The sequence below is a fragment of the Ambystoma mexicanum genome, chromosome 14 (assembly GCF_040938575.1).
Source record: "Ambystoma mexicanum isolate Mex_15411 chromosome 14, UKY_AmexF1_1, whole genome shotgun sequence".
NCBI classification, from domain to species: Eukaryota; Metazoa; Chordata; class Amphibia; order Caudata; family Ambystomatidae; genus Ambystoma; species Ambystoma mexicanum.
Genome location: NC_090940.1, coordinates 466,997,150 through 467,017,636, shown reverse-complemented (window position 1 = coordinate 467,017,636; position 20,487 = coordinate 466,997,150).

Genomic DNA, 20,487 nt, shown 5'->3' with positions numbered 1-20,487 from the left:
TGTTATAGGAAGGATATCAGGTTTGGTATTAGAAGCATTGCGATACCACATATCATGCTATCGGAAGGATCTCAGGTTTGGCATTAGAGACATTGAGATATCACATCTCTGCTATCGGAAGGGTCTCGGGTTTGGAATGGGAAGGAGTTGGATATCCCATTTCATGTTATAGGAAGGGTCTCAGGTTTGGTATAAGAATTGAGATATCACATCTCTGCTATCGAAAGTGTCTCAGGATTGCGATGGGAAGGAGTTGGATATCACATCTCATGCTATAGGACGGGTCTCAGTTTTGGTATTAGAGCATTGAGATATCACATCACATGCTGTAGGAAGGGTCTCCGGTTTGGAATGGGAAGGAATTGGATATCACATCTCATGTCATAGTATGGGTCTCAGGTTTGGTAGAAGCATTGGGATATCACATCTCATGCTATCGGAAGGGTATCAGGATTGGATTTGGAAGTAGGTGGATATCCCATCTCATGCTATAGGAAGGGTCTCAGGTTGGAATGGGAAGGAGTTGGATATCACATCTCATGTTATAGGAAGGGTCTCAGGATTGGAATGGGAAGGACTTCGATATCACATCTCATGTTATAGGAAGGCTCTCAGGTTTGGAAGGGGAAGGAGTTGGATATCACATTTCATGATAGAGGTAGGATCTCAGGTTTGGTATTAGAGGCATTGAGATATCACATCTCATGCTATCAGAAGGGTCTAAAGATTGGAATGGGAAGGAGTTGGATATCACATCTCATGATAAAGAAAGGGTCTAAGGTTTGGAAGGGGAAGGATTTGGATATCATATCTCATGTTATAGGACGGGTCCCAGGTTTGGTATTAGAAGCATTGAGATATCACATCTCATGGTATAGAAAGGGTCTCAGGATTGGAATGGGAAGGAGTGGGTTATCACACCTCATTCCATAGGAAGGGTCTCAGGTTTGGTATAAGCATTGAGATATCACATCTCTGCAATCGGAAGGGTCTCGGGATTGGAATGGGAAGGAGTTGGATATCCCATCTCATGCTATAGGAAGGGTCTCAGGTTTGGTATTAGAAGCATTGAGATGTCACGTCTCATGCTATAGGAAGGGTCTCAGGATTGGAATAGGAAGGAGTTGGATATCACATCTCATGCTATATGAAGGAACTCAGGATTGGATTGGGAAGGAGTTGGATATCACATCTCATGCTATAGGAAGGGTCTCAGGTTTGGAATGGGAAGGAGTTGGATACACATCTCATGTTATGGGAAGGATCTCAGGTTTGGTATTAGAAGCATTGAGATATCACATATCATGCTATAGGAAGGGTCTCAGGATTGGAATGGGAAGGAGTTGGATATCACATCTCATGCTAAAGGAAAGGTCTCGGGTTTGGAAGGGGAAGGATTTGGATCTCACATATGTATTAGGACGGGTCTCAGGTTTGGTATTAGAAGCATTGAGATATCACATCTCATGGTATAGGAAGGGTCTCGGGATTGGAATGGGAAGGAGTTGGATAGCACATCTCAAGCTATCTCAGGATTGGAATGGGAAGGAGTTTGATATCACATCTCAAGCTATAGGAAGGGTCTCAGGTTTGGAAAGGGAATGATTTGGATTTCACATCTCATGTTATAGGATGGAACTCAGGTTAGGTATTGGAAGCATTGAGATATCACATCTCATGCTATAGGAAGGGTCTCAGGATTGGAATGGGAAGGAGTTGGATATCACATCTCATGCTATAAGAAGGATCTCAGGTTTGGTATTAGAAGCATTGAGATATCACATCTCATGCTATCGGAAGGATCTCAGGTTTGGTATTAGAAGCATTGAGATATCACATCTCATGCTATCAGAAGGGTCTCAGGATTGGAATGGGAAGGATCGGATATCACATCTCATGCTAAAGGGAGGGTCTCAGGTTTTGAAGTGGACGGATATGGATATCACATCTCATGTTTTAGGAAGGATCTCAGGTTTGGTATTAGAAGCATTGAAATATCACATCTCATGCTATTGGAAGGATCTCAGGTTTGGTATTAGAAGCATTGAGATATCACATCTCATGCTATCATAAGGGTCTCAGGATTGGAATGGGAAGGAGTCGGATATCACATCTCATGCTAAAGGGAGGGTCTCAGGTTTGGAAGTGGAAGGATTGGGATATCACATCTCATGTTATAGGAAGAATCTCAGGTTTGGTATTAGAAGCATTGAGATATCACATCTCATGCTATAGGAAGGGTCTCAGGATTGGAATGGGAAGGAGTTGGATATCACATCTCATGCTAAAGGAAGGGTCTCAGTTTTGGTATAAGCATTGAGATATCACATCGCATGCTATAGGAAGGGTCTCAGGATTGGAATGGGAAGGAGTTGGATATCACATCTCATGCCATTGGAAGGGTCTCAGGTTTCATATAAGCATTGGGATATCACATCTCATGCTATCGGAAGGGTATCAGGATTGGATTTGGAAGGAGTTGGATATCCCATCTCATGCTATAGGAAGGGTCTCAGGTTGGAATGGGAAGGAGTTGGATATCACATCTCAAGCCATAGGAAGGGTCTCAGGTTTGGTATTAGAAGCATGGAGATATCAAGTCTCATGGTATAGGAAGGGTCTCAGAATTGGAATGGGAAGGAGTTGGGTATCACATCTCAAGCAATAGGAAGGGTCTCAGGATTGGAATGGGAAGGAGTTGTATATGACATCTCATGCCATAGGAAAGGTCTCAGGTTTGGTATAAACATTGAGATATCACATCTCTGGTATCGGAAGGGTCTCAGGATTGGAATGGGAAGGAGTTGGATATCCCATCTCATGTTATAGGAAGGGTCTTAGGTTTGGTATTAGAAGCATTGAGATATCACATCTCATGCTATAGGAAGGGTCTCAGGTTTGGAAGTGGAAGGATTTGGATATCACATCTCATGTTATAGGAAGAATCTCAGGTTTGGTATTAGAAGCATTGAGATATCACATCTCATGCTATAGGAAGGGTCTCAGGATTGGAATGGGAAGGAGTTGGATATCACATCTCATGCTAAAGGAAGGGTCTCAGTTTTGGTAGGAGCATTGAGATATCACATCTCATGCTATAGGAAGGGTCTCAGGATTGGAATGGGAAGGAGTTGGATATCACATCTCATGCCATAGGAAGGGTCTCAGGTTTCATATAAGCATTGAGATATCACATCTCTGCTATCGGAAGGATCTCAGGATTGGAATGGGAAGGACTTAGATATCACATCTCATGCTATAAGGAGGGTCTCAGTTTTGGTATTAGAAGCATTGAGATATCACATCTCATGCTATCGGAAGGGTCTCAGGATTGGAATGGGAAGGAGCTGGATATCACATCTCATGCTAAAGGAAGGGTCTCAGTTTTGGAAGGGGAAGGATTTGGATATCACATCTCATGTTATAGGACGGGTCTTAGGTTTGGTATTAGAAGCATTGAGATATCACACCTCATGGTATAGGAAGGGTTTCCGGATTGGAATGGGGAGGAGTTGGATATCATATCTCATGCTATAGGAAGGGTCTCAGGATTGGAATGGGAAGGAGTTTGATATCAAATATCATGCCATAGGAAGGGTCTCAGGTTTGGTATTAGAAGCATTGAGATATCACATCTCATGCTATAGAAAGTGTCTGAGGATTGGAATGGGAAGGAGTTGGATATCACATCTCATGCTATAGGAAGGGTCTCAGGATTGGAATGGGAAGGAGTTGGATATCACATCTCATGTTATAGGAAAGGTGTCAGGTTTGGTAGTAGAAACATTGAGATATCAAATCTCATGCTATAGGAAGGGACGCAGGATTGGAATGGGACAGAGTTTTATATCACATCTCATGCTATAGGAAGGATCCAGGTTTGGTATTAGAAGCATTGAGATATCACATCTCATGCTATACGAAGGGTCTCAGATTTGGAATGGGAAGGAGTTGGATATCCCATCTCATGTTATAGGACGGGTCTCAGGTTTGGTATTAGAAGCATTGAGATATGACATCGCATGCTGTAGGAAGGGTCTCAGGTTTGGAATGGGAAGGAGTTGTATATCACATCTCATGCTATAGGAAGGGTCTCAGGTTTGGTATAAGCATTGAGATATCACATCGCATGCTGTAGGAAGGGTCTAAAGATTGGAATGGGAAGGACTTGGATATCACATCTCATGCTATAGGTAGGCTCTCAGGTTTGGAAAGGGAAGGAGTTGGATATCACATTTCATGTTAGAGGAAGGATCTCAGGTTTGGTATTAGAGGCATTGAGATATCACATCTCATGCTATAGGAAGGGTCTCAGGATTGGAATGGGAAGGAGTTGGATATCACATCTCATGCAATAGGAAGGGTCTCAGGTTTGGTATAAGCATTGAGATATCACATCTCATGCTATATGTTAAGACGGATTTCTGAACTCTGTCCTGGTGGCGCAGAAGTTCAGAAGGCCAACCTAACTACTTGGAACAGGGTAACCTCTGGACAAGCCAGACCAATCAAGGTAGCGATCGCGGCGGTCAAGACTAGGTCTCAAGAGGGGTGAGGGTGACTGAAAGCCCGCAATGAGCACACAAAGCAAGAGCGCTTACAAACTACTCCAAACAGTTGTTATATCAAAAATAGATACACATTTATTTTAAGGCCTTTAAAACAATGACCGTAGCGAGAAAATCACAATATCACAATACTAAACCAACACATACCATATCAACACAATATATATACAAATACAACAGTCGCTAGCGTTATAAGCACGAAATGTGTAGTCCACCTGAAAGGGAAGGAAAACAGGCAGTGCGATAACGCTTTAGACTCAGTTCACCTTCAGAGGCACCTAACTAGATGGAAGTCCGAGCCCTGCGAAGAGTGGAGCCTTGTGCTCAAAGTACCTGCCACGCCGGTGCCAACGGGCAAAAGGAGAAGCTCTTCGGAGGAAGTCAGGCAGTTCGGGTTAGTGCACAACAGAAGGAGAACAGGTTCCGCAACTCAAGCGCAGCCTCCACAGCGAGCAGAAGCAGAGCGCGAGTACGGACAAAAGGGTGCTGTTTTTACACAGCGGGGAAAAGCAATGGGCTACTGCAGGAGGGCGACCAGATCCTAGCTATACTACTCACCGGTCCCCAATGCAAGCAGACCCAGGCTTCTCCACGTTAGTTTCAGCAGCTGGCAGGTTCAGAAGAGCTGGGAACGCCTCGTAGTCGTGTAGAGCAAAAAGACATCCCAATCGACGAAACCAGCACAGTTTGTTGCCGCAGCAGGACAACGGAGCGGCCGTGTGTATCCGAGCCAAATGTACACTCCTCCCTTCAGACTTGGGAACGCCAAGTGTACGAAGCGTGGGAGAGTGACAAGGACTCGAAATACAACACAACCTGGCAGCGGTTACAGAGCAGGACTCCCTTGTAAGCTGGTCAGTCAACTGGATGGCCCAGAGACACTTCCGAAGGCTTACTTGGCAGGAGTTGATGAAGTCGCCGGGAATAGCTGTTCCTGCTATTCCAAAGGTCGAAGCACCAGTACAGGCCTTCTGGTTCGATCAAAGGAGGAAAGGGTTTCACAGGACGACAGCAGTGCAAAGGAGGAGTCCTTCAGCGGGTCACCAGCGATTCCTCGGTCCAGCCTCTTGGTTGCAGGATACTTGGCTCCTGTATTCCTTCGTTCGTGAGAACTCAGGAGATCGACATGGTAGTGGTGTTTCCAGCTCCCTCTTATCCACGGTTCCCTTCGCGCCAAAACGGAGGGGAGCCAATGGGAGATCCGCTCATCAACACACATACCATACGCGGACCAATCACGGACCACGGTGGTCCCAGGCATTCACACTACCCTAGACTCTCTGGCACCCAGGATGTGTATTGGGACCAGACATCCCAGCCCACACCCTGGAGGCACACAAACGACATGTAGAAGCCCGCGAAAGCAACCACGTTTCGCGGGAAAGTACATGCCCAAATAAGGAAGGCCCCGGGTCGCTCGACCTGGGGAAGGTGAAGGGAGCAAGACGGTCAGTGGACAAGACAAAGGAGTCTCGTGGTCTGGCCATGTTGGGAGCCAGGCCACCATTTTGGGTTCAGTGCGAAAAACGTGCTCAGAACGCCAAAAGGAGCTCAAAATAAACAAAACGATCGCTGCCACCATTCCAGTCCCTGAATGCCTTGCACCGATAAAAATACCATCCTAAAAGAGTATCTAGGGCCTGTAGAAGGCTAGAGACCCAAGAGAGCTGTAACTTAGCTTACAGTGCCCTCTTGTGTCATGTTGCACTAAAGCCGCAACACGATAAAAGAAACTACGGGAAACAGCGTTCCCAGGTACTAACTGTCTTAAGGGCATGTCAGTTTCCCCGTAAGAAAGGAGCGAAAGCCCAGAGGAGTGCGGCAGAAGGCTGCACTTCTCTGGCAAAGTCAAGAACAAGGTGAAAACAACAGCAAAAAGTTTAGGGGTTGCCACATGGAAGGAAAATTACCTACAATTACGAAATCTTTCCTAACACTATAGGAAGGGTCTCAGGATTGGAATGGGAAGGAGTTGGATATCACATCTCAAGCTATAGGAAGGTTCTCAGGATTGGAATGGGAAGGAGTTTGATATCACATCTCATGCCATAGTATGGGTCTCAGGTTTGGTAGAAGCATTGGGATATCACATCTCATGCTATCGGAAGGGTATCAGGATTGGATTTGGAAGGAGTTGGATATCACATCTCAAGCCATAGGAAGGGTCTCAGGTTTGGTATTAGAAGCATTGAGATATCAAGTCTCATGGTATAGGAAGGGTCTCAGAATTGGAATGGGAAGGAGTTGGGTATCACATCTCAAGCAATAGGAAGGGTCTCAGGATTGGAATGGGAAGGAGTTGTATATGACATCTCATGCCATAGGAAAGGTCTCAGGTTTGGTATAAGCATTGAGATATCACATCTCTGCTATCGGAAGGGTCTCAGGATTGGAATGGGAAGGAGTTGGATATCCCATCTCATGTTATAGGAAGGGTCTTAGGTTTGGTATTAGAAGCATTGAGATATCACATCTCATGCTATAGGAAGGGTCTCAGGTTTGGAAGTGGAAGGATTTGGATATCACATCTCATGTTATAGGAAGAATCTCAGGTTTGGTATTAGAAGCATTGAGATATCACATCTCATGCTATAGGAAGGGTCTCAGGATTGGAATGGGAAGGAGTTGGATATCACATCTCATGCTAAAGGAAGGGTCTCAGTTTTGGTAGAAGCATTGAGATATCACATCTCATGCTATAGGAAGGGTCTCAGGATTGGAATGGGAAGGAGTTGGATATCACATCTCATGCCATAGGAAGGGTCTCAGGTTTCATATAAGCATTGAGATATCACATCTCTGCTATCGGAAGGATCTCAGGATTGGAATGGGAAGGACTTAGATATCACATCTCATGCTATATGGAGGGTCTCAGTTTTGGTATTAGAAGCATTGAGATATCACATCTCATGCTATAGGAAGGGTCTCAGGTTTGGAAGTGGAAGGATTTGGATATCACATCTCAAGCTATAGGAAGGTTCTCAGGATTGGAATGGGAAGGAGTTTGATATCACATCTCATGCCATAGTATGGGTCTCAGGTTTGGTAGAAGCATTGGGATATCACATCTCATGCTATCGGAAGGGTATCAGGATTGGATTTGGAAGGAGTTGGATATCACATCTCAAGCCATAGGAAGGGTCTCAGGTTTGGTATTAGAAGCATTGAGATATCAAGTCTCATGGTATAGGAAGGGTCTCAGAATTGGAATGGGAAGGAGTTGGGTATCACATCTCAAGCAATAGGAAGGGTCTCAGGATTGGAATGGGAAGGAGTTGTATATGACATCTCATGCCATAGGAAAGGTCTCAGGTTTGGTATAAGCATTGAGATATCACATCTCTGCTATCGGAAGGGTCTCAGGATTGGAATGGGAAGGAGTTGGATATCCCATCTCATGTTATAGGAAGGGTCTTAGGTTTGGTATTAGAAGCATTGAGATATCACATCTCATGCTATAGGAAGGGTCTCAGGTTTGGAAGTGGAAGGATTTGGATATCACATCTCATGTTATAGGAAGAATCTCAGGTTTGGTATTAGAAGCATTGAGATATCACATCTCATGCTATAGGAAGGGTCTCAGGATTGGAATGGGAAGGAGTTGGATATCACATCTCATGCTAAAGGAAGGGTCTCAGTTTTGGTAGAAGCATTGAGATATCACATCTCATGCTATAGGAAGGGTCTCAGGATTGGAATGGGAAGGAGTTGGATATCACATCTCATGCCATAGGAAGGGTCTCAGGTTTCATATAAGCATTGAGATATCACATCTCTGCTATCGGAAGGATCTCAGGATTGGAATGGGAAGGACTTAGATATCACATCTCATGCTATATGGAGGGTCTCAGTTTTGGTATTAGAAGCATTGAGATATCACATCTCATGCTATAGGAAGGGTCTCAGGTTTGGAAGTTGAAGGATTTGGATATCACATCTCATGTTATAGGAAGAATCTCAGGTTTGGTATTAGAAGCATTGAGATATCACATCTCATGCTATAGGAAGGGTCTCAGGATTGGAATGGGAAGGAGTTGGATATCACATCTCATGCTAAAGGAAGGGTCTCAGTTTTGGTAGAAGCATTGAGATATCACATCTCATGCTATAGGAAGGGTCTCAGGATTGGAATGGGAAGGAGTTGGATATCACATCTGATGCCATAGGAAGGGTCTCAGGTTTCATATAAGCATTGAGATATCACATCTCTGCTATCGGAAGGATCTCAGGATTGGAATGGGAAGGACTTAGATATCACATCTCATGCTATAAGGAGGGTCTCAGTTTTGGTATTAGAAGCATTGAGATATCACATCTCATGCTATCGGAAGGGTCTCAGGATTGGAATGGGAAGGAGCTGGATATCACATCTCATGCTAAAGGAAGGGTCTCAGTTTTGGAAGGGGAAGGATTTGGATATCACATCTCATGTTATAGGACGGGTCTCAGGTTTGGTATTAGAAGCATTGAGATATCACACCTCATGGTATAGGAAGGGTTTCCGGATTGGAATGGGGAGGAGTTGGATATCATATCTCATGCTATAGGAAGGGTCTCAGGATTGGAATGGGAAGGAGTTTGATATCAAATCTCATGCCATAGGAAGGGTCTCAGGTTTGGTATTAGAAGCATTGAGATATCACATCTCATGCTATAGAAAGTGTCTGAGGATTGGAATGGGAAGGAGTTGGATATCACATCTCATGCTATAGGAAGGGTCTCAGGTTTGGAATGGGAAGGAGTTGGATATCACATCTCATGTTATAGGAAAGGTGTCAGGTTTGGTAGTAGAAACATTGAGATATCAAATCTCATGCTATAGGAAGGGACGCAGGATTGGAATGGGACGGAGTTTTATATCACATCTCATGCTATAGGAAGGATCCAGGTTTGGTATTAGAAGCATTGAGATATCACATCTCATGCTATACGAAGGGTCTCAGATTTGGAATGGGAAGGAGTTGGACATCCCATCTCATTTTATAGGACGGGTCTCAGGTTTGGTATTAGAAGCATAGAGATATGACATCGCATGCTGTAGGAAGGGTCTCAGGTTTGGAATGGGAAGGAGTTGGATATCACATCTCATGCTATAGGAAGGGTCTCAGGTTTGGTATAAGCATTGAGATATCACATCGCATGCTGTAGGAAGGGTCTAATGAATGGAATGGGAAGGACTTGGATATCACATCTCATGCTATAGGTAGGCTCTCAGGTTTGGAAAGGGAAGGAGTTGGATATCACATTTCATGTTAGAGGAAGGATCTCAGGTTTGGTATTAGAGGCATTGAGATATCACATCTCATGCTATAGGAAGGGTCTCAGGATTGGAATAGGAAGGAGTTGGATATCACATCTCATGCAATAGGAAGGGTCTCAGGTTTGCTATAAGCATTGAGATATCACATCTCATGCTATAGGAAGGGTCTCAGGATTGGAATGGGAAGGAGTTGGATATCACATCTCAAGCTATAGGAAAGTTCTCAGGATTGGAATGGGAAGGAGTTTGATATCACATCTCATGCCATAGTATGGGTCTCAGGTTTGGTAGAAGCATTGGGATATCACATCTCATGCTATCGGAAGGGTATCAGGATTGGATTTGGAAGTAGTTGGATATCCCATCTCATGCTATAGGAAGGGTCTCAGGTTGGAATGGGAAGGAGTTGGATATCACATCTCAAGCCATAGGAAGGGTCTCAGGTTTGGTATTAGAAGCATTGAGATATCAAGTCTCATGGTATAGGAAGGGTCTCAGAATTGGAATGGGAAGGAGTTGGGTATCACATCTCAAGCTATAGGAAGGGTCTCAGGATTGGAATGGGAAGGAGTTGTATATGACATCTCATGCCATAGGTAAGGTCTCAGGTTTGGTATAAGCATTGAGATATCACATCTCTGCTATCGGAAGGGTCTCAGGATTGGAATGGGAAGGAGTTGGATTTCCCATCTCATGTTATAGGAAGGGTCTCAGGTTTGGTATTAGAAGCATTAAGATATCACATCTCATGTTATAGGAAGGGTCTCAGGATTGGAATGGGAAGGACTTGGATATCCCATCTCATGTTATTGGACGGGTCTCAGGTGTGGTATTAGAAGCATTGAGATATCACATCGCATGCTGTAGGAAGGGTCTCAGGTTTGGAATGGGAAGGAATTGGATATCACATTTCATGAAATAGGAAGGATCTCAGGTTTGCTATTAGAAGCATTGAGATATCACATCTCATGCTATAGGAATGGTCTCAGGATTGGAATGAGAAGGAGTTGGATATTACATTCTTGCTATAGGATGGGTCTCAGGTTTGGAATGGGAAGGAGTTGGATATCACATATGCTATAGGAAGGGCCTCAGGTTTGGAACGGGAAGGAGTTGGATATCACATCTCATGCTTTAAGAAGGGTCTCAGTTTTGGTATTAGAAGCATTGAGATATCACATCTCATGCTATAGGAAGGGACTCAGGTTTGGTATTACAAGCATTGTGATATTACATCTCATGCTATAGGAAGGGTCTCAGGATTGGATTGGGAAGGAGTTGGATATCACATCTCATGTTATAGGAAGGGTCTCAGGATTGGATGGGAAGAGTTGGATATCACATCTCATGCTATAGGATGGGTCTCAGGTTTGGTAGAAGCATTGGGATATCACATCTCATGCTATAGGAAGGGTCTCAGGATTGGAATGGGAAGGAGTTGGATTTCACATCTCATGATAAAGGAAGGGTCTCAGGTTTGGAAGGGGAAGGATTTGGATATCACATCTCAAGTTATAGGACGGGTCTGTGGTTTTGGTATTAGAAGCATTGAGATATCATATCTCATGCTATCGGAAGGGTCTCAGGATTGGATTGGGAAGGAGTTGGATATCACATCTCATGTTATAGGAAGGGCCTCAAGATTGGAATGGGAAGGACTTGGATATCACATCTCATGTTATAGGAAGGGTCTCAGGTTTGTTATTAGAAGCATTGAGATATCACATCTCATGTTATAGGACAGTCTCAGGTTTGGTATTAGAAGCATTGAGATATCATATCTCATGGTATAGGACGGGTCTCATTATTGGAATGGGAAGGAGTTGGATATCACATCTCATGCTATAGGAAGGGTCTCAGGATTGGAATGGGAAGGATTTGGATATCACATCTCATGTTATAGTAAGGGTCTCAGGTTTGTTATTAGAAGCATTGAGATATCACATCTCATGTTATAGGACAGTCTCAGGTTTGGTATTAGAAGCATTGAAATATCACATCTCATGGTATAGGACGGGTCTCAGGATTGGAATGGGAAGGAGTTGGATATCACATCTCATGCTATAGGAAGGGTCTCAGGATTGGAATGGGAAGTAGTTTGGTATCACATCTCATGTTATAGGAAGGGTATCAGGATTGGAATGGGAAGGACTTTGATATCACATCCCACGCTATAGGGAGGGTCTCAGGTTTGGTATTAGAAGCATTGAGATATCACATCTCATGCTATTGGAAGGGTCTCAGGATTGGATTGGGAAGGAGTTGGATATCACATCTCATGTTATAGGAAGGGTCTCAGGATTGGATGGGAAGAGTTGGATATCACATCTCATGTTATAGGAAGGGTATCAGGATTGGAATGGGAAGGACTTTGATATCACATCTCACGCTATAGGGAGGGTCTCAGGTTTGGCATTAGAAGCATTGAGATATCACATCTCATGCTATCGGAAGGGTCTCGGGATTGGATTGGGAAGGAGTTGGATATCACATCTCATGTTATAGGAAGGGTCTCAGGATTGGATAGCAAGAGTTGGATATTACATCTCATGCTATAGGAAGGGTCTCAGGTTTGGTAGAAGCATTGGGATATCACATCTCATGCTATAGGAAGGGTCTCAGGATTGGAATGGGAAGGAGTTGGATATCACATCTCATGCTAAAGGAAGGGTCTCAGGTTTGGAAGGGGAATGATTTGGATATCACATCTCAAGTTATAGGACGGGTCTGTGGTTTGGTATTAGAAGCACTGAGATATCATATCTCATGCTATCGGAAGGGTCTCAGGATTGGATTGGGAAGGAGTTTGATATCACATCTCATGCCATGGGAAGGTCTCAGGTTCGCTAGAAGCATTAAGATATCACATCTCATGCCATCGGAAGGGTCTCAGGATTGGATTGGGAAGGAGTTGGATATCGCATCTCATGCTATAGGAAGGGTCACAGGTTGGAATTGGAAGAAGTTGTATATCACATCCATATTATAGGAAGGGTATCAGGATTGGAATGGGAAGGACTTTGATATCACATCTCACGCTATAGGGAGGGTCTCAGGTTTGGAATTAGAAGCATTGAGATATCACATCTCATGCTATCGGAAGGGTCTCAGGATTGGATTGGGAAGGAGTTGGATATAACATCTCATGTTATAGGAAGGGTCTCAGGATTGGATGGGAAGAGTTGGATATCACATCTCATGTTATAGGAAGGGTATCAGGATTGGAATGGGAAGGACTTTGATATCACATCTCACGCTATAGGGAGGGTCTCAGGTTTGGTATTAGAAGCATTGAGATATCACATCTCATGCTATCGGAAGGGTCTCAGGATTGGATTGGGAAGGAGTTGGATATCACATCTCATGTTATAGGAAGGGTCGCAGGATTGGATGGGAAGAGTTGGATATCACATCTCATGCTATAGGAAGGGTCTCAGGTTTGGTAGAAGCATTGGGATATCACATCTCATGCTATAGGAAGGGTCTCAGGATTGGATTGGGAAGGAGTTGGATATCACATCTCATGTTATAGGAAGGGTCTCAAGATTGGAATGGGAAGGACGTGGATATCACATCTCATGTTATAGGAAGGGTCTCAGGTTTGTTATTAGAAGCATTGAGATATCACATCTCATGTTATAGGACAGTCTCAGGTTTGGTATTAGAAGCATTGAGATATAACATCTCATAGTATAGGACGGGTCTCAGGATTGGAATGGGAAGGAGTTGGATATCACATCTCATGCTAAAGGAAGGGTCTCAGGTTTGGTAGAAGCATTGAGATATCACATCTCATGCTATCGGAAGGGTCTCAGGTTTGGATTGGGAAGGAGTTGGATATCACATCTCATGCTATAGGAAGGGTCTCAGGATTGGAATGGGAAGGAGTTGGATATCATATCTCATGCTATAGGAAGGGTCTCAGGTTTGGTAGAAGCATTAGGATATCACATCTCATGCTATAGGAAGGGTCTCAGGATTGGAATGGGAAGGAGTTGGATATCACATCTCATGCTAAAGGAAGGGTCTCAGGTTTGGAAGGGGAAGGATTTGGATATCACATCTCAATTGATAGGACGGGTCTGTGGTTTGGTATTAGAAGCATTGAGATATCATATCTCATGCTATCGGAAGGGTCTCACGATTGGATTGGGAAGGAGTTGAATATCACATCTCATGTTATAGGAAGGGTCTCAGGATTGGAATGGGAAGGATTTGGATATCACATCTCATGTTATAGGAAGGGTCTCAGGTTTGTTATTAGAAGCATTGAGATATCATATCTCATGCTATCGGAAGGGTCTCAGGATTGGATTGGGAAGGAGTTGGATATTCCATCTCATGTTACAGGAAGGGTCTCAGGATTGGAATGGGAAGGAGTTGGGTATCATATCTCATGCTATAGGAAGGGTCACAGGTTGGAATTGGAAGGAGTTGGATATCACATCTCAAGCTATCGGAAGGGTCTCAGGATTGGAATGGGAAGGAGTTGGATATCACATCTCATGCTATAGGGAGGGTCTCAGGTTTGATATTAGAAGCATTGAGATATCATATCTCATGCTATCGGAAGGGTCTCAGGATTGGATTGGGAAGGAGTTGGATATCACATCTCATGTTATAGGAAGGGTCTCAGGATTGGATGGAAAGTGTTGGATATCACATCTCATGCTATAGGAAGGGTCTCAGGTTTGGTAGAAGCATTGGGATATCACATCTCATGCTATAGCAAGGGTCTCAGGATTGGAATGGGAAGGAGTTGGATATCACATCTTATGATAAAGGAAGGGTCTCAGGTTTAGAAGGGGAAGGATTTGGATATCACATCTCAAGTTATAGGACAGGTCTGTGGTTTGGTATTAGAAGCATTGAGATAATATATCTCATGCTATCGGAAGGGTCTCAGGATTGGATTGGGAAGGATTTGGATATCACATCTCATGCTAAAGGAAGGGTCTCAGGTTTGGAAGGGGAAGGATTTGGATATCACATCTCAATTTATAGGACGGGTCTGTGGTTTGGTATTAGAAGCATTGAGATATCATATCTCATGCTATCAGAAGGGTCTCAGGATTGGATTGGGAAGGAGTTGGATATCACATCTCATGTTATAGGAAGGGTCTCAGGATTGGAATGGGAAGGATTTGGATATCACATCTCATGTTATAGGAAGGGTCTCAGGTTTGTTATTAGAAGCATTGAGATAACATATCTCATGCTATCGGAAGGGTCTCAGGATTGGAATGGGAAGGAGTTGGATATCATATCTCATGCTATAGGAAGGGTCACAGGTTGGAATTGGAAGGAGTTGGATATCACATCTCATGCTATTGGAAGGGTCTCAGGATTGGAATGGGAAGGAGTTGGATATCACATCTCATGCTATAGGGAGGGTCTCAGGTTTGATATTAGAAGCATTGAGATATCATATCTCATGCTATCGGAAGGGTCTCAGGATTGGATTGGGAAGGAGTTGGATATCACATCTCATGTTATAGGAAGGGTCTCAGGATTGGATGGGAAGAGTTTGATATCACATCTCATGCTATAGGAAGGGTCTCAGGTTTGGTAGATGCATTGGGATATCACATCTCATGCTATAGGAAGGGTCACAAGATTGGAATTGGAAGGACTTGTATATCACATCTCATGTTATAGGAAGGGGGTCAGGTTTGTTATTAGAAGCATTGAGATATAACATCTCATAGTATAGGACGGGTCTCAGGATTGGAATGGGAAGGAGTTGGATATCACATCTCATGCAATAGGAAGGGTCTCAGGATTGGAATGGGAAGGAGTTTGATATCACATCTCATGCCATGGGAAGCTCTCAGGTTTGCTAGAAGCATTAAGATATCACATCTCATGCTATCGGAAGGGTCTCAGGATTGGATTGGGAAGGAGTTGGATATCGCATCTCATGCTATAGGAAGGGTCACAGGTTGGAATTGGAAGGAGTTGGATATCACATCTCATGTTATAGGAAGGGTATCAGGATTGGAATGGGAAGGACTTTGATATCACATCTCACGCTATGGGGAGGGTCTCAGGTTTGGTATTAGAAGCATTGAGATATCACATCTCATGCTATCGGAAGGGTCTCAGAATTGGATTGGGAAGGAGTTGGATATCACATCTCATGTTATAGGAAGGGTCTCAGGATTGGATGGGAAGAGTTTGATATCACATCTCATGTTATAGGAAGGGTATCGAGATTGGAATGGGAAGGACTTTGATATCACATCTCACGCTATACGGAGGGTCTCAGGTTTGGTATTAGAAGCATTGAGATATCATATCTCATGCTATCGGAAGGGTCTCAGGATTGGATTGGGAAGGAGTTGGATATCACATCTCATGTTATAGGAAGGGTCTCAAGATTGGAATGGGAAGGACTTGGATATCACATCTCATGTTATAGGAAAGGTCTCAGGTTTGTTATTAGAAGCATTGAGATATCACATCTCATGTTATAGGACAGTCTCAGGTTTGGTATTAGAAGCATTGAGATATCATATCTCATGGTATAGGACGGGTCTCAGGATTGGAATGGGAAGGAGTTGGATATCACATCTCATGCTATAGGAAGGGTCTCAGGATTGGAATGGGAAGGATTTTGATATCACATCTCATGTTATAGTAAGGGTCTCAGGTTTGTTATTAGAAGCATTGAGATATCACATCTCATGTTATAGGACAGTCTCAGGTTTGGTATTAGAAGCATTGAAATATCACATCTCATGGTATAGGACGGGTCTCAGGATTGGAATGGGAAGGAGTTGGATATCACATCTCATGCTATAGGAAGGGTCTCAGGATTGGAATGGGAAGTAGTTTGATATCACATCTCATGTTATAGGAAGGTATCAGGATTGGAATGGGAAGGACTTTGATATCACATCCCACGCTATAGGGAGGGTCTCAGGTTTGGTATTAGAAGCATTGAGATATCACATCTCATGCTATTGGAAGGGTCTCAGGATTGGATTGGGAAGGAGTTGGATATCACATCTCATGTTATAGGAAGGGTCTCAGGATTGGATGGGAAGAGTTGGATATCACATCTCATGTTATAGGAAGGGTATCAGGATTGGAATGGGAAGGACTTTGATATCACATCTCACGCTATAGGGAGGGTCTCAGGTTTGGTATTAGAAGCATTGAGATATCACATCTCATGCTATCGGAAGGGTCTCGGGATTGGATTGGGAAGGAGTTGGATATCACATCTCATGTTATAGGAAGGGTCTCAGGATTGGATGGCAAGAGTTGGATATTACATCTCATGCTATAGGAAGGGTCTCAGGTTTGGTAGAAGCATTGGGATATCACATCTCATGCTATAGGAAGGGTCTCAGGATTGGAATGGGAAGGAGTTGGATATCACATCTCATGCTAAAGGAAGGGTCTCAGGTTTGGAAGGGGAATGATTTGGATATCACATCTCAAGTTATAGGACGGGTCTGTGGTTTGGTATTAGAAGCACTGAGATATCATATCTCATGCTATCGGAAGGGTCTCAGGATTGGATTGGGAAGGAGTTTGATATCACATCTCATGCCATGGGAAGGTCTCAGGTTCGCTAGAAGCATTAAGATATCACATCTCATGCTATCGGAAGGGTCTCAGGATTGGATTGGGAAGGAGTTGGATATCGCATCTCATGCTATAGGAAGGGTCACAGGTTGGAATTGGAAGAAGTTGTATATCACATCCATATTATAGGAAGGGTATCAGGATTGGAATGGGAAGGACTTTGATATCACATCTCACGCTATAGGGAGGGTCTCAGGTTTGGAATTAGAAGCATTGAGATATCACATCTCATGCTATCGGAAGGGTCTCCGGATTGGATTGGGAAGGAGTTGGATATAACATCTCATGTTATAGGAAGGGTCTCAGGATTGGATGGGAAGAGTTGGATATCACATCTCATGTTATAGGAAGGGTATCAGGATTGGAATGGGAAGGACTTTGATATCACATCTCACGCTATAGGGAGGGTCTCAGGTTTGGTATTAGAAGCATTGAGATATCACATCTCATGCTATCGGAAGGGTCTCAGGATTGGATTGGGAAGGAGTTGGATATCACATCTCATGTTATAGGAAGGGTCGCAGGATTGGATGGGAAGAGTTGGATATCACATCTCATGCTATAGGAAGGGTCTCAGGTTTGGTAGAAGCATTGGGATATCACATCTCATGCTATAGGAAGGGTCTCAGGATTGGATTGGGAAGGAGTTGGATATCACATCTCATGTTATAGGAAGGGTCTCAAGATTGGAATGGGAAGGACGTGGATATCACATCTCATGTTATAGGAAGGGTCTCAGGTTTGTTATTAGAAGCATTGAGATATCACATCTCATGTTATAGGACAGTCTCAGGTTTGGTATTAGAAGCATTGAGATATAACATCTCATAGTATAGGACGGGTCTCAGGATTGGAATGGGAAGGAGTTGGATATCACATCTCATGCTAAAGGAAGGGTCTCAGGTTTGGTAGAAGCATTGAGATATCACATCTCATGCTATCGGAAGGGTCTCAGGTTTGGATTGGGAAGGAGTTGGATATCACATCTCATGCTATAGGAAGGGTCTCAGGATTGGAATGGGAAGGAGTTGGATATCATATCTCATGCTATAGGAAGGGTCTCAGGTTTGGTAGAAGCATTAGGATATCACATCTCATGCTATAGGAAGGGTCTCAGGATTGGAATGGGAAGGAGTTGGATATCACATCTCATGCTAAAGGAAGGGTCTCAGGTTTGGAAGGGGAAGGATTTGGATATCACATCTCAATTGATAGGACGGGTCTGTGGTTTGGTATTAGAAGCATTGAGATATCATATCTCATGCTATCGGAAGGGTCTCACGATTGGATTGGGAAGGAGTTGAATATCACATCTCATGTTATAGGAAGGGTCTCAGGATTGGAATGGGAAGGATTTGGATATCACATCTCATGTTATAGGAAGGGTCTCAGGTTTGTTATTAGAAGCATTGAGATATCATATCTCATGCTATCGGAAGGGTCTCAGGATTGGATTGGGAAGGAGTTGGATATTCCATCTCATGTTACAGGAAGGGTCTCAGGATTGGAATGGGAAGGAGTTGGGTATCATATCTCATGCTATAGGAAGGGTCACAGGTTGGAATTGGAAGGAGTTGGATATCACATCTCAAGCTATCGGAAGGGTCTCAGGATTGGAATGGGAAGGAGTTGGATATCACATCTCATGCTATAGGGAGGGTCTCAGGTTTGATATTAGAAGCATTGAGATATCATATCTCATTCTATCGGAAGGGTCTCAGGATTGGATTGGGAAGGAGTTGGATATCACATCTCATGTTATAGGAAGGGTCTCAGGATTGGATGGGAAGTGTTGGATATCACATCTCATGCTATAGGAAGGGTCTCAGGTTTGGTAGAAGCATTGGGATATCACATCTCATGCTATAGCAAGGGTCTCAGGATTGGAATGGGAAGGAGTTGGATATCACATCTTATGATAAAGGAAGGGTCTCAGGTTTAGAAGGGGAAGGATTTGGATATCACATCTCAAGTTATAGGACAGGTCTGTGGTTTGGTATTAGAAGCATTGAGATAATATATCTCATGCTATCGGAAGGGTCTCAGGATTGGATTGGGAAGGATTTGGATATCACATCTCATGCTAAAGGAAGGGTCTCAGGTTTGGAAGGGGAAGGATTTGGATATCACATCTCAATTTATAGGACGGGTCTGTGGTTTGGTATTAGAAGCATTGAGATATCATATCTCATGCTATCAGAAGGGTCTCAGGATTGGATTGGGAAGGAGTTGGATATCACATCTCATGTTATAGGAAGGGTCTCAGGATTGGAATGGGAAGGATTTGGATATCACATCTCATGTTATAGGAAGGGTCTCAGGTTTGTTATTAGAAGCATTGAGATAACATATCTCATGCTATCGGAAGGGTCTCAGGATTGGAATGGGAAGGAGTTGGATATCATATCTCATGCTATAGGAAGGGTCACAGGTTGGAATTGGAAGGAGTTGGATATCACATCTCATGCTATTGGAAGGGTCTCAGGATTGGAATGGGAAGGAGTTGGATATCACGTCTCATGCTATAGGGAGGGTCTCAGGTTTGATATTAGAAGCATTGAGATATCACATCTCATGTTATAGGAAGGGTCTCAGGATTGGATGGGAAGAGTTTGATATCACATCTCATGCTATAGGAAGGGTCTCAGGTTTGGTAGAAGCATTGGGATATCACATCTCATGCTATAGGAAGGGTCACAAGATTGGAATTGGAAGGACTTGTATATCACATCTCATGTTATATGAAGGGGGTCAGGTTTGTTATTAGAAGCATTGAGATATAACATCTCATAATATAGGACGGGTCTCAGGATTGGAATGGGAAGGAGTTGGATATCACATCTCATGCAATAGGAAGGGTCTCAGGATTGGAATGGGAAGGAGTTTGATATCACATCTCATGCCATGGGAAGCTCTCAGGTTTGCTAGAAGCATTAAGATATCACATCTCATGCTATCGGAAGGGTCTCAGGATTGGATTGGGAAGGAGTTGGATATCGCATCTCATGCTATAGGAAGGGTCACAGGTTGGAATTGGAAGGAGTTGGATATCACATCTCATGT